Genomic DNA, 14,616 nt, shown 5'->3' with positions numbered 1-14,616 from the left:
CTTCTGAAGAAGGCTTTATAACTGACTGCAAAGTGAAGCACCAGAAAGCACTGTTTACTGGAAGGAAGGAACGCATGCAAGGAGTGTTGTTCGTTTTGGTTCGTTTGTATGCAGCTGCTACTGTTTTCACCTGGAGGACGTCTTTGGCTGTGACACCACGCTGCCTGGAACGAGCGTCATTGGCTCCGCCCTCTACTTTCCCTAAGTGCTTTTTTTCTGTTTATAAATACCCATGGTGCAGCGCACCTGCGCGCGCACCGTGAAGCACCAGAAAGCACTGTTTACTGGAAGGAAGGAACGCATGCAAGGAGTGTTGTTCGTTTTGTTTCGTTTGTATGCAGCTGCTACTGTTTTCACCTGGAGGACGTCTTTGGCTGTGACACCACGCTGCCCGGAGGTGACTAGAATGAGTTTAGTTTATATCTAAACTCCGTTGGGCTTGTTCTGTACGGACTCTGTATTGGACTCTGTTGATTGCACTTCTCTACAAAGCACTAGGCAAACTTAGTACCTTACCTCTTTTCTTGTTCTTTTCCTCTCACAGCGAGCATCATTGGCTCCGCCCTCTACTTTCCCTAAGTGCTTTTTTTCTGTTTATAAATACCCATGGTGCAGCGCACCTGCGCGCGCACCGTGAAGCACCAGAAAGCACTGTTTACTGTTCACTGTGAACAGTGCGAGGTGCGTCGTAGCACTATTATTTGCTACTTACTATGTCTTGTTGAGTTTACATGCCTTGTGGTCCTTTAATGGGTGAGAAAAAGCTGTAACACTTATAATTCTGTTATACCCGTGTGTTACCTTGACAGATCTAACTGATTCCTTACTAGTGTACTCTAAGGGTCATTTTTTTTTTTTTTTTTTTTGTCTAAGTGTGTTATAAAGCGTAATCGAAGATGGGGAGAAAGAAAACTGGCCTTCCAATGAAAGACATCAGAGCTGATTTTTTCAATGCTGTCACCACTCGTCGTGCAAGTTTGGCACGGGCTGCTGCTCTTCCTCTCCCGGTTATTAGTGACGAAGAAGAAGCTTTGCTCCAATGTGCGCAGGATTGTTCCCCTAATTGTAAAACAATGTAGAATCGTCGCCGTGCAAGGAGGAGAGGGCTGGAGCCTTCTCCCCCCATCCATAGACCCGTGGAGAAAGTCGAGCCCCCAGCTGCCCTCACGCTTTGAAGGAGGAGGGTGTGTTTATTCTCACCCATGTGCTGCTCTTGGCACTACAATTATTAGCTTTTGCCCCCGATCCGGCTAAATTGGCTGCTTCCTGAAACGGGAGCCCAGAACACTGGGAATTGACCAGCTGCACTACGGCCGCCATTGATCACAACGTGGTCAATGGCCGCAGCTCCACTCTACACACAGCATCAGTGAAGGAGCCTAGCAGCGCTCGCAGCCTCGGATTGGCTATTCCCGCATTCACCCGCCCACTAGCTCACCGATAGGCGGTAGCCGAAGGGCATGCTAAAGGGCCTGTCTGCGCCTGTCAGCGTCGGCCAGCAGAGGAGCCTAGCATCTACTCCCTGTAAGTACTCCCTCGCATAATTTCTTGGCAAAACATAAACTGCCTGCAACGACCTTTGTCTACTAACGATTCACTCAGCATGCTAATACACTCTGGCTGACTCGTACCGTATCATCCCATTCTGCCCGCTTCATGCGCGCCTGAGTGTCTCATTCCCAAGGGATTTGTAGTGCACGCCCGAACAAAAAAAGCTGCGACTCCGGAATTGCATTGTTTCATGCTACTTTGATGCTCCTCTCGACCACCTTGAATGATCTATGTTAATGTTAGGTAGCACGCTTCACGTGCATCTCTCATATTGAGTTCATTGTGCACATCCGCATCATTGATACTTCCTGACTTGCTTGCATGCACTCATACCCGTTTCTGAACTCAACATCATTGAACGTGCTCATATCTGTACCTAGACAGTCCCTGTTGCCATAATTGCTCCTCTCTGAGTGTATTCTGCATTCTAGGCTACAGTGTAATTTGTATTCTTGATGGTCACGTCCGTTTTGTTACCAGCGCTCATGCCTTTTGGATAGTGCATTTTAGCCCTCATTGGGAACTCTGCATCTCGAAGAATTAGCTGTTATAACTGCTCCTGTCTGTTTGTATACTGCATGCCTTATTGTCATTCTGAATTTAGATGGTCATTGCTGCTGCTGCCATTAGTATTATTGCCTCCTGTTCAGTGCACTTCAGCCCACACTGTGTCTCTTAAACCTAGAAGGACCCTGCTGTTATGTATCTCGCTTGACAATTCATCGCCATCTGAATGCCGTATTTCGCCTATTTGCACTTTAAATTGCCTTAGGTATGCTCTACGTGCTTCTATGCTGTTATTGCCCACGCTGCCACTTAACTAGATCCTACTAAGGGATTAGTGACATTTCCCTGCTGGCTTGCTTCTATAATCCTGCCTATGACATACTTCTGTATTGTATTCCAGCCTATGACTGTGACTCCTGTTATCAGAATATGATTGCCTGTTTGTTGACTGTGTCTGATACGCTGCGCCACATGCTCTAGCTGCCTCACCCATATCTAAGCCTCTATAATACTGAAACCCTCTCCTGTAAACCAGCCTATGCTCATCGCCCAGTCACATTAGCGCACTATTGTCCTGTACCCTTACTAGGCCTCACCACTCGATATAATTACATTGCCCTTGCCACAGAGTTATCTTAACACCGTGGACATGCTGTCCCTGCCCCCGGCAGGCATTCTCCTATCCATCCTAGTTTTAGCTAATGCCCATTGCGTAACGCCCATACGACCCACTTGTACCCCTTGCAACATCTCTTGCGCATACTCTACCATAATGCATCACAGCACATCACCACTACCCAACCCCTGCACAGACACACTCTCTCCTAACCCTTACCTTAACGATCCCACACTGTGGCTCAAACACTTCGCAACCAAGCCCACTCCTAACCAACCATGCACGCTGCCACTCAGGAATGCTAGACTCAGATCCAGACTGCCTCGTATACCCTGTGCCTAACGCCGTCATACCAACACCCCCTGTGCCTCCACTCAGACCTCACCTAAACCGCTCACGACCGCACCTAAAGAACTCAAAGGTGCTCTTATCAATGCCAGATCCCTTACTGCTCACGCCCTAGATATCTCTGACCTCATCACTACCCAGAACCTCGATTTCATTGCTATCACAGAAACATGGCTACATGCTGCTTCTGGCCCGCTCCTATCCCTCGCTATTCCTGACGGATATTCTATCCTCAGAAATGACCGCTTATCCAACCTATCCAAAGGTGGTGGTGTCGCCTTTATACATAGGGACAATATCAACATGAGACTGATCCCCAACACTCACTGTAGTTCAGCTGAATCTCTATCAGTGAAACTCTCACTCTTACCCACCAATACAGCATCACTTCACCTTATTTACAGACCACCCGGTCCCCTCTCCTCCTTTGCAGAAGACATTACGACCATCCTATCCAACAATACTAAGCCAAACTCACAAGTGTTGCTGCTAGGGGACCTGAATCTGGGACTGTCTGACCCAAAGGATCTTATAGCCACAGAAATTGCAAGCATTGTGTCTAACCTAGGCTTTCAACAACGCAACCTTGAACCCACACACAACAAAGGTAGAACGCTTGACTGGATCGTAGACCTGAATTGTAATACTACAATAAGCTCTAACTCAGCCTGTGCCTGGTCCGACCACCATGTCATTATTTTCCAGCTACCAGCCACCTCTCCTAGCTCTAAACCTACTATAGCCCCTTCTATTCCCACTAGGAATAAAAAGGACATCACTAGGGACAAGCTACTCCCGCTCATCCTACCTATTTTAAACAACTGCGCCACAGCATACAATGACCCTATGGTCTTAGTGGACTTGTTTAACCAAACTCTGCTTAAAGCTATTGACACCATAGCCCCACTTAAACTCAGGAAAGCTAAACAACGAGCTCACCTGAACTCGTGGTTCACTCCACACCTCAAAGCCCTGCGCAAAGAAAAACGTAAGGCGGAATCACTATGGAAAAGTCTCCCTTGTGCCTCTAACAAAGATAACCTCTTCATCACATCCCTTAATTACAAGGAAGCGATTATACAGGCAAAAAAAGAAACTTACAACCTGCGTATCTCGCAAGCTGAATCCAATACGAAGGAGCTATTCAAAATTCTCAAAGAATTAGAATCCCCTTCACCTATACCAGATACCTGCAACAAAGATAGCACCTGGTGCAATAGTATCAAAAATGCTCTCCTCTCTAAAATAACCACCCTACAAGTCAAAATCAATGCCAAACAAAACTCTCTCCTCTCCAAACCACTTGCACCTCAAACGTCCACCACTTTCTCCCAGCCTTCATTCAGCTTTCATCCTCTTACTATCCCGGAGGTTGAAAAAATAATCAGTAATCTCAAACCTTCCAATTGCCAAGGGGACTCCTGTCCGGCACCTATCATCAAGGAATCCGCACACGACCTTGCTCCCTTCATTACCACATTCATCAACTCTTGATGTCAATCTGGAACTGTTCCCAACAATCTGAAGGACGCATGGGTCATCCCACTGCTGAAGAAACCCACACTTAATCCATCTATACCGACCAACTTCAGACCGATCACCACAGTTCCGTTCCTCCTAAAAATCTTAGATAGAGCGGCCTACCTCCAGATACAGAAGTATCTGGAGACTAACAACTTACTTGGCACAAGACAATCTGGTTTCAGACCCAGGCACGGGACAGAAACAGCTCTATTAGATCTGAAAACTCAAATAGAGGACTTAAAAGATAATGGCAAACTAGCCCTACTACTACTCTTGGACCTCTCTGCAGCCTTCGATCTGGTCAATCACCAGATCCTATGCCAACACCTGAAATCGGCTGCCCATTTTTCAGAAAACGCCACTAACTGGATCAGATCCTTCCTGGACAATAGACTAATGAGAGTATTCTCACCCACTGCATCTGCGACCCCATCGCCCGTCCCATGCGGAGTCCCTCAAGGGTCGTGCGCATCTCCTACGCTCTACAATGTTTTCACCAAACCATTGTTTGATGTGCTTGACTATCTGGGTGTCACCTATACCAACTATGCGGACGACACCCAGATACTCATCCCCATCACTGGTGACTACATTGCAGATGCCAAAGCTCTGAACGACGTATACCAAGTTGTACAAGCTTGGATGGCTCACCACGAGCTCTGTCTTAATGACGACAAGACAGAGCTCCTCATCCTTGGCACCCAACAAAAACTTAGCAAACTGGACCCATCCTTCAGCACCTTCAACATTGATGGTAACTCCATCAAAGTGGCTAAAGAGACCAAAACCTTAGGTATCTACCTTGATGCCACCCTATCCCTAAATCGACAAACTAATGCAGTCGCCGCAGCCTCGGCTTACACTTGTAAGTTGATTACAGCCTGTCGCCCATTCCTCTCTACCCAGAACTGCATCACTCTTGCCAGAACGCTGGTGATGTCAAAACTTGACTATTGTAACGCACTTTATCAAGGCACCAACCAACGTAACCTTAACAAATTGCAGATCTCCCAAAACAATGCTATCAGAGCAGCCCTCAATATTCCTAGGTCAGCGCACATATCCGACACTTTGTAGCCCAAAGAATATCGCTCAAATCACTGACTCTCACCCACAAATGTGTCAACCATCAGGCCCCTATCTACTTAACTTCCCGCTTTTCTCAGTACATTCCTGCACGGACTCTAAGATCTGCCCAAGCACAATCGCTCACCATTCCAAAATACAACTTACAGACTGCTGGAGGCGTTAGCTTCCCAGTCCTCGCTTCCAAACTTTGGAACTCCGTGCCACTGTCCATCAGAACTATCCCGTCCGCCACGCTCTTCAAACACAAAGCCAAGCTCTGGCTATCCTCTACTTCTCACCCACTACCAGCCTATCCACATGTTTCACTACCCTTGAACTACTGGTATTGTTTGCATGAATAGTTAACTCTGCCTGCACCTGCTTTTATGCTCTTATGCCTAATGTGTACCTCGCGACCTAAGTTATGCTCCTGTGAATTTAATCTGTAACTGTATCAATGTCAGTATTGTACCCTGTGCCTCCAAGATATGCGCCTGGTTTCCCTCGGGCCTAGCGCGCTATACAAATAAACAAAATACAAAATACAAATACAAATACAAATAGAAGATGCTATCGATCCCTCGCAACCACTCTTTGTAGAAGAAGATTTACCTGAGTTTATTGCGGGGTTAGATAACATCACCGAGGGTGAGGTCGTTATGGAGGATCCTAATGGGCTAAAGGAAACAGTTTCTGCTATGATAATTTTTTCAACCTACCTTTTAGTCCATCAATGGAGTTAGGGCAGGTGTCTGCTCCTGATGCGATACCCAAAAACCTGGTTTCCGACAGGGGAGTTGATTCTGACTTTATTGAAACACTTTCAGGCCGATTCATGGAATCAACGTGCGCCGAAAAAACGGTGCACGCATGTGAAAACGTGCGATTTGCAGTGAAATAGCGAAAATCGCAGTGCAAGTGCGATTATCGCAGTGCAAGTGCGATTATCGCACAGAAAACATTGCACATCTATTCATGGAAGTCCGTGCACGCGCAAAATGTGGGATGTGCGCTGAAAAAGTGCGCGGCGCATGCTGGCGCACGCTGGCGCACGCTGGCGCACAGGTCACGGAACACCGTGCGATAAGGCCACAGCGAATTCGCACATAGCGCGGCGCACATAACAAAAGTAGGCGTAACACGGGGCGTCACACGCAGAATGGGGAACAACTTGTGAAAATGTGGGCGTCACGGGGGAAGTACAGGAGGCAAGTGCGCAGAACGCCCACACGCTCGCCTACAACACGTATTCATGGAATCGAATAGGGAAAAACAGCTCACGGCCAAAGACGCGCACAGGCCCATACATGTCCGCCACACGAAAGCAGACGGTAGCGTCCCTGCGCAGGAAAAAAATGTGCGCCAGAGAAGGCCCACACGCGATCGGGCCTGGGGGAGCGTGTGCGTGTATTCCAGGGGTGCGCAAGAAGTTCCACACGCGATTTGCCTGGGCGCGTGTATTTCAGGGGTGCGCGAGAAGTTCCACACGTGATCGGGCCTGGGGGAGCGCGTGCGTGTATTCCAGGGGTGCGCGAGAAGTTCCACACGCGATTTGCCTGGGCGCGTGTTTTTCAGGGGTGCGTGAGAAGTTCCACACGCGATTTGCCTTGGCGCGTGTATTTCAGGGGGGCGTGAGAAGTTCCACATGCGATTTGCCTGGGCGCGTGTATTTCAGGGGTGCGCGAGAAGTTCCACACGCGATTGGCCTGGGCGCGTGTATTTCAGGGGTGCGCGAGAAGTTCCACACGCAAATTGCCTGGGCGCGTGTATTTCAGGGGTGCGTGAGAAGTTTCACACGCGATTGGCCTGTGCGTGTGTATTTCAGGGGTGCGCGAGAAGTTCTGCACACGATTGGCCTGGGCGCGTGTATTTCAGGGGTGCGCGAGAAGTTCCACACGCGATCGGGCCTTGGGGAGCGCGTGCGTGTATTCCAGGGGTGCGCGAGAAGTTCCACACGCGATTTGCCTGGGCGCGTGTATTTCAGGGGTGCGCGAGAAGTTCCACACGCGATTTGCCTGGGCGCGTGAATTTCAGGGGTACGCGAGAAGTTCCACACGCGATTTGCTTAGGCGCGTGTATTTCAGGGGTGCGAGAAGTTCCACACGTGATTGGCCTGGGCGCGTGTATTTCAGGGGTGCGCGAGAAGTTCCACATGCGATTGGCCTGGGCGCGTGTATTTCAGGGGTGTGCGAGAAGTTCCACACGCGATCGGGCCTGGGGGAGCGTGTGCGTGTATTCCAGGGGTGCGCGAGAAGTTCCACACGTGATTTGCCTGGGCGCGTGTATTACAGGGGTGCGCAAGAAGTTCCACACGCGATTGGCCTGGGCGCGTGTATTTCAGGGGTGCGCGAAAAGTTCCACACGCGATCGGGCCTGGGGGAGCGTGTGCGTCTATTCCAGGGGTGCGCAAGAAGTTCCACACGTGATTTGCCTGGGCGCTTGTATTACAGGGGTGCGCGAGAAGTTCCACACGCGATTGGCCTGTGTACGCGATTCCATTGGACCAAAGGCCCTGACAGCGCAGGCGCGTCTGTGACGTGACACGCACGGGCGTGTCCCTGTACCCGGGGGAATGTTACAAGACCAAAAACTGCACGTCCGAGTGTCAGCCCGCGTAATTCGCGGATAGTGCCTCAGTGCGTATACGCGGAAGTGACGTTGGACGTGTGGTGCGGTTTAAAAGGTGCGTGTAGTACATCATTTCCTTGTACGTGCTTCCCGTGGAGAGCGAGTGGGTGAAATCTGTACTTCTTGTCAGTTCACACGCGATTTACTTCACAGCGTTTCTAGTTCGTACACCCTGTTACCTCTGTCAGTATTTTTCTGATTTTCTCTTCGACCTGTTTCCTCAAACAGCGTTGACTTCTCCTTTTGTCCTGTCTCCTCAGACAGTGTACAATTCTTCTTTTGGCGGGGGTGTTGCCAACGCACACACGCGCGTATTTTTCACGCTCTTTTCCCAGGCAGACGGTGAGTCACGCACGTATTTACCAACTGTGCTAGCCCCGTGTGTAGCGTACCCCTTCAGAGGTCATTGTAGGCTGCGTGTGACACGCATACGTTCATTTTTGTGTTTCTGGGTGCCACAGCGTAGTGCAGGTTCCTTTTCCCACCACGTGGTCTACGAGGGGTCGCGTGCATGTCATTTTCTGTTTTAGGGGTGCCTGTGCGTTGCGTGACCCGTCATCTTTCCCCAGGGGTTCCATACAGCCTTGCTCGAGCACTTGGGTACAAATTCCATCTAGTACCCTACCCCTTTGACCCCCAATTGCCCATGACAATTGTCCACTGCAACTCCCATACGCACAACTCCATCAGTGCCATGGCTGGGAGGCGAGCAAGTGGTAAGGGTGGCAAAGGTGGCCGAGCCTCAAGAGGTGGGCGTGGTGGGCGCGGTAGGGGACGTGGACAGGATTTGCAGACTCCCCCTAGCCCGCCACGTGTGGAGGACCAGTCAGGGACACACATCCCCCCCCATGGTTGAGGGAAACATGGCTGACACCATCCCTGCTCAGCCCTTGTTGGACCGGGCCATTGTGGCACCTGACCTAGCACAGGGTGACTCCCAGGCTGACTTCCAGGTCGCCAAGTCTAGGCCACGGGTGGCGGCGCAAGCCAGTGTCACCAGGCCACGTGGTACAGGGGCAGCCATGTCATCTGCTGCCCCGAGTAGGCGGGGTGGGGAGGCTGCAGGGGCAGCTGCAGCTCCGCCCACCCCAGCTCTGACTCCCCCAGCAAGGACAGTGTTGGTCCCGGTACATCAGAATGAGGTTCCCCCTGCCATCATCACACTTCAGCTAATGCCTGCAGAAAGTCATGTGGTCAGTGTGCCATCGCACACTACTACTACACAGTCCACCGGTGCTCCTGCCCCTAGTGTCCAGAGCGGCGTAGGGCACTCCGGATCCCCACCACCCACAAAAAGAAAGAGGAAGAGTGCTCGTCCAGTACAGGCTGATGACCCCGACACGGCTACACGGTCCGGCACGCCAAGGAAGCCTAGCTTCAATGATGCCGAACTGGATGCACTTGTGCAGTATGTGTCCGAACATGACGCCGAAATGTTGGTCACTTCAGGGTGTAGGATTACACCTGCTCGACGTCAGGCACACTGGCAGTCCATCGCGGACAGCATAAGTGCCCTTGGGTTTATGAGGCGCACAGCTGTTGAGTGCTACAAGCGCTGGAACGACCTTAAGCGTAGGGCTAAGAAAAAGCTGGCCTCAAGTCATGCCGCAACTCTGGTGACTGGAGGTGGGTCTCCACAAGAGGACATAGAACTCACTCTACATGAGCATGTTGCTGGGACCTACGTCACAGAGGAGCAGATCCAAGGTGTGGGAGAACTGCCAGATTACGAGGCATTGTCCGGTGAGTGCACATGCATGTGTGTGTGATCCATGTGTGTGATCCATGTGTATGTTGTTAGTGGGAGGGGTTCTGGTTGAGTGCCAGGTCAGGGTGTGTGTGCCTGAGTGTTTTGGCCCACCCATGTGCTTCATCCAATGCATTCGGCGCCCCGGGATTTGGGTATTACAGTATCCCTTCTGGCCACAGTAGGCGTTTTGCACTACATCGCGCCAGTTGCCCTTCAAGTGGCATCTTGCTACAACATTGTTCCGTATTTAGCTGTGTTCATTCAGGCTGATTGTAGGAATTCACCTGGTTCTACTGCGCATCACTCTGCCCTATTGTCACATATATGACATGCCTATGGTACATGCCATCTGTGTGATGGCATGTGTCATGTATGTGTATTGGACATGCCACTCACAGGCCAATGGGTGATGGCACTGCTAGCCAGCATGCAGCTGATGTGTTGCTCTCCCATCTTGGTGTCATCAGTGTCTGACATTTTCCTCCCATTCCAACTCATGGACAGTGCATGCATGGGAGGGTTATAGTCATGTGGGACATGTGTAAATCAAGTACTGGTACTGTAGCTTGTCTGGCCTAATAGCATGCCATGGTGCTAATGCCTGTTCCCATTTTTTGTCTTTCATGTCTTTGCAGAGGATGACGCACCTGATGCTGTTGAGGGAGAGGAGATGGTGCAGGCCCAGGAGGGATCTGGAGCACGACCAGGCACCAGTGGGGGATGTGGTTTGGTGGTGGGGGAGAACCCTCTCTTGCTGCAGGCCATACTGTCCAGGGGTGTCCCTGGCTGCACCTCCCCAGAACTCTTTTCAGGTGTTGATTCGGATGAGGCCTATGTGGATTCGCAAGTATGTGTTCATGGAAGGGATACTGTTCTGTCCGACCCACCTGCACCAGGGGTAGAGCCCACTATGGGGATTTCAGTGTTGGTAGGTGCGCCTGTGGTGGTTACGGATGCAGGGCCACACTCCGCAACATCTGATTCTGTTCCTGGGCCAGCAGTTCAGAGGGGAAATGCAGTCCTGCAGCCTCAGGCAGTGCCGACACAGCAAGGCGCAGTTCACCTTGCCCCAGACAGGTGTGGTGCCCGCCAACGTGGTGGCCGTCCGCCACCAGGCAATACCGCATGGGAGCAATCCATTTACGGTATGGCCAACCAACAGGCAGCATCATCAGAAATAATTGCTCAAGCCATGGAGAGGTGGCCACTTCCATTGTCCCCCCAGAAAGGCAGATGGAGCTACTACAGCAGGCAACAAACTCCATTTGCCAATCAGTCAGGGAGGACATGTTGGCGTCCAACAGGGACAGACAGGCGGCCCTGGACAATCTGAGGGAATCAATTTCTATAGATGCCCAGGGACAGAGGGAAGCCCTGAGGGGAGAGGTCCGGCACCTCAGGCAGACTCTTGTGGACCTTGAGGCTTCCACTGTCACCAGGACGGAACAGCTGCTGGAGCGCGTCACCCGTACGCTCTCAGCAGAGATGCAGGCAACTCAGGCGGAGGTCCGGGCAACACGTTGGGTGTTTGCATGGGGATCTCCGCACCATATCCCTCCAGAACGAGGCCTTCCAGACCCGCATGCTTGCTGCCATGGAGGACCAAACTAGGGCTTTGCGTGGGCTGCCTCCCATAGCACCACCACCTCCTGTTGCAGCAGCAGCAGAGGTTGAGGAGAGCGAATCCAGCAGTGAATCTCCTACTATTTAGTAGCCGTGCAGGCCATGAGCTCATGGAGGTGTTTTTTTTCGCAACATTCACGCAGGTGTCTGTTGGTGGGCACCCTGTCCTCGGACCTCCTGGGTGGCCTCCCCCACCCCCCCTGGCCCACACATGACCATTTTTGATTTTTAATTTTTGATTTTTTTTTGCAGTGTGTTGCCTTGTGTGGCTCCCGTGGGCATCCACTGTATTCCGGCTGGGCACATGCAGACTTGTCCTGAGTTTGGGTTAGATGCTTGGGTTTGTGAGACACACACCCCTCCTGCTTCCCGTTTCCATGGGCTTGCAAAGGGTGTGCCCAAGTGACAGTGAATTACACAGTAACGTTGGACTACCATGAGCTGTGTGGGCAGTCTGTAGTCAATACTGTGTATACATTCCTAGTGCATATTGTTGTTGTATTGTGCACTGCATGGTGTATTGATGTGTGCTTGTGCATCCATGTCTCCCTCCTAATTTGCAGGTTCATACCTCATGTCTTCACAAGGCCGTCCACTTTGGAGATGGAGCTCATGTTGTGAGCAGTGGACTTCCAGATGTGCGTGGCAACAACACTGTACAGTTGGAGGTGGTGGATGTGCTGGCATTCTCATGTTGTAAGACTACGTATCCTTTGCCTTAGTGCTGTCATGTTTATGCTATGTCGATTGTATTGTGGTAAGTATTTGGTCATGTGTGTTGTTGTTTCTACATTTATGTGGGCATATTGTGTGTGGCCAGTTTCCATTAGGGACACTGTACTTTGTGACACGTGTCATGTTTGTGGGATGACTTTGTTTGCTCTCACATGGCATGTTATGCCATGGTGTGTTGGGTGGCGGTGCTGGGGAGGGGTTGGGTGACATGGCACTGTTGTCATGTTGTGTCTTGCAAGGGGGTAATGATTTTAGCAGCATAGAAGTGTGTCTTTTGAACACAGCATTGGTGGTGTTTGTGTAGGTAGGGAAGCACACAATGGAACACTTGGTACAATCTCAGGCTGGTATGGTTGTGACAGTTGACTGTCCATTGACACATCATAATTGTCTGTTACAATCATCATTGATTGTCAGCTGGTATGTGCCAGGGCTGTGTGCACTCCACAGGGGTGTGATTTTATGTGAAGAAATTAGCCACTAGCTGCGTACGGGCTGCCTCACCCCGTGCCCTTTCCCCTCCCATGCGCAGTGGGCATGCATGTGGTTGGGGATGTGGGGGCACCACCATGTCCACGGCCAGGCCCTGGCGTGTTGCAACGTTGTGCAGGACACATGCTGCCACTATGATCCTGCACACTAATAGGGGAGTGTATAAGAGCTGCCCGCCAGAACGGTCAAGGGAGCGGAAGTTTGACTTGAGCACTCCGAATGTGTGCTTCACGATGCCCCGGGTTGCAATGTGGGCTGTGTTGTATCTTACCTGGGGTGGCGTGGTGGGGTTCCGAATTGGCATCATCATGTGGGTGCTGAGAGGGTAGGCACTGTCCCCTGGGAGGTGGTGATGGGTATCATCAGTGGGCTTGTGACATTACTCAGTATCTGACATGCATGCATGCGCAGTGGCATTTATACTCACCGAGCAGCCATGTATCGCCATGCCACCCAGCTTCTATGTCCCGGTTTAGGGTAGACATTCTGTAGATGAAACTGTCGTGGGTGGAGCCTGGATAGTTGGCGTATACTGAGGTGATGATTCCCTTGGCATCACATACTACCTGGGCGTTGATGTAATGCCAGTGCTTGCGGTTTCTATAGATGTGTTCAGTTGCCCTGGGGGGACGTAGAGCCAAATGGGTGCAATCAATGGCACCTAGCACTTTGGGGAATGGTGCCACCCTGTAGAAATCCTGGGCAACAGCCTGCCTTCCTGCAGGTGTTCTGGGCAGGTATATGTGCCTGCAGACTGACAGGCGTGCAGTGATGATGGCCAAGACCTGGTGTAGGCAACGTGACTGCGTGTCCTGTGACCCCCACCCCCACTATGGCACTTGTCCGCTGGAATGATCCAGTGGCCAGGAAGTGCAGTACATTGAGGACCTTCTCCAGGGGGCTGAGTGCTTGGGAGCACAGGGTGGTTGATGTGAGGTCATCCTCCCACTCACTGACCAGGTCGAGTATTATGTGAGGTGGAAACCTGTACCTCCCATACACATGGTCATCAGGCATCCCAAAAAGGCTGGTTCTGGGTGTAAAAATTCTGGCCCAGACTATCCTCCTCCTCCTCCTGCGGTATCCCACGGCCACTGCTGCTAGGAACGGTATGTTCATCCTGGCGTCTGAGCTTGTTTGTTGTTTGCGTGCACTATTATGCTGTGCGGGTGGACGTACGCCTACTTCCTGCTGGCGTACGTGTTTCCGGATTGGCCACGTTCTTTTCCATGAATACGTGTTGTAGGGGAGCGTGTAAAACTTCCCGCGCAGCCCTGGAATACCCGCACCCAGCCCAATCGCGTGTGGAACTTCTCACGCACCCCTGAAATACACGCACACGCTCCCCCAGGCACGATCGCATGTGGAACTTCTCGCGCACCTCTGAACTACATGCACACGCTCCCCCAGGCCCGATCGCGTGTGGAACTTCTTGCGCACCTCTGAACTACACACGCCCAGGCCAATCGCATGTGGAACTTCTTGCGCACCACTGAAATACACGCACACCCTCCCCCAGGCCCGATCGCGTGTGGAACTTCTCGCGCACCCCTGAAATACACACACACGCTCCCCCAGGCACGATTGCGTGTGGAACTTCTCACGCACCTCTGAAATACACGCACACGCTCCCCCAGGCCCGATCGCGTGTCATACTTCTCGTGCACCTCTGAACTACACCCGCCCAGGCCAATCACGTGTGGAACTTCTCGCGCACCCCTGCAATACACGCACACGCTCCCCCAGGCCCAATCGCGTGTGGAACTTCTCACGC

Source organism: Ambystoma mexicanum, chromosome 3p (genome assembly GCF_040938575.1).
Source record: "Ambystoma mexicanum isolate Mex_15411 chromosome 3p, UKY_AmexF1_1, whole genome shotgun sequence".
NCBI lineage: Eukaryota > Metazoa > Chordata > Amphibia > Caudata > Ambystomatidae > Ambystoma > Ambystoma mexicanum.
Note: the sequence above shows the minus strand (reverse complement) of the source record.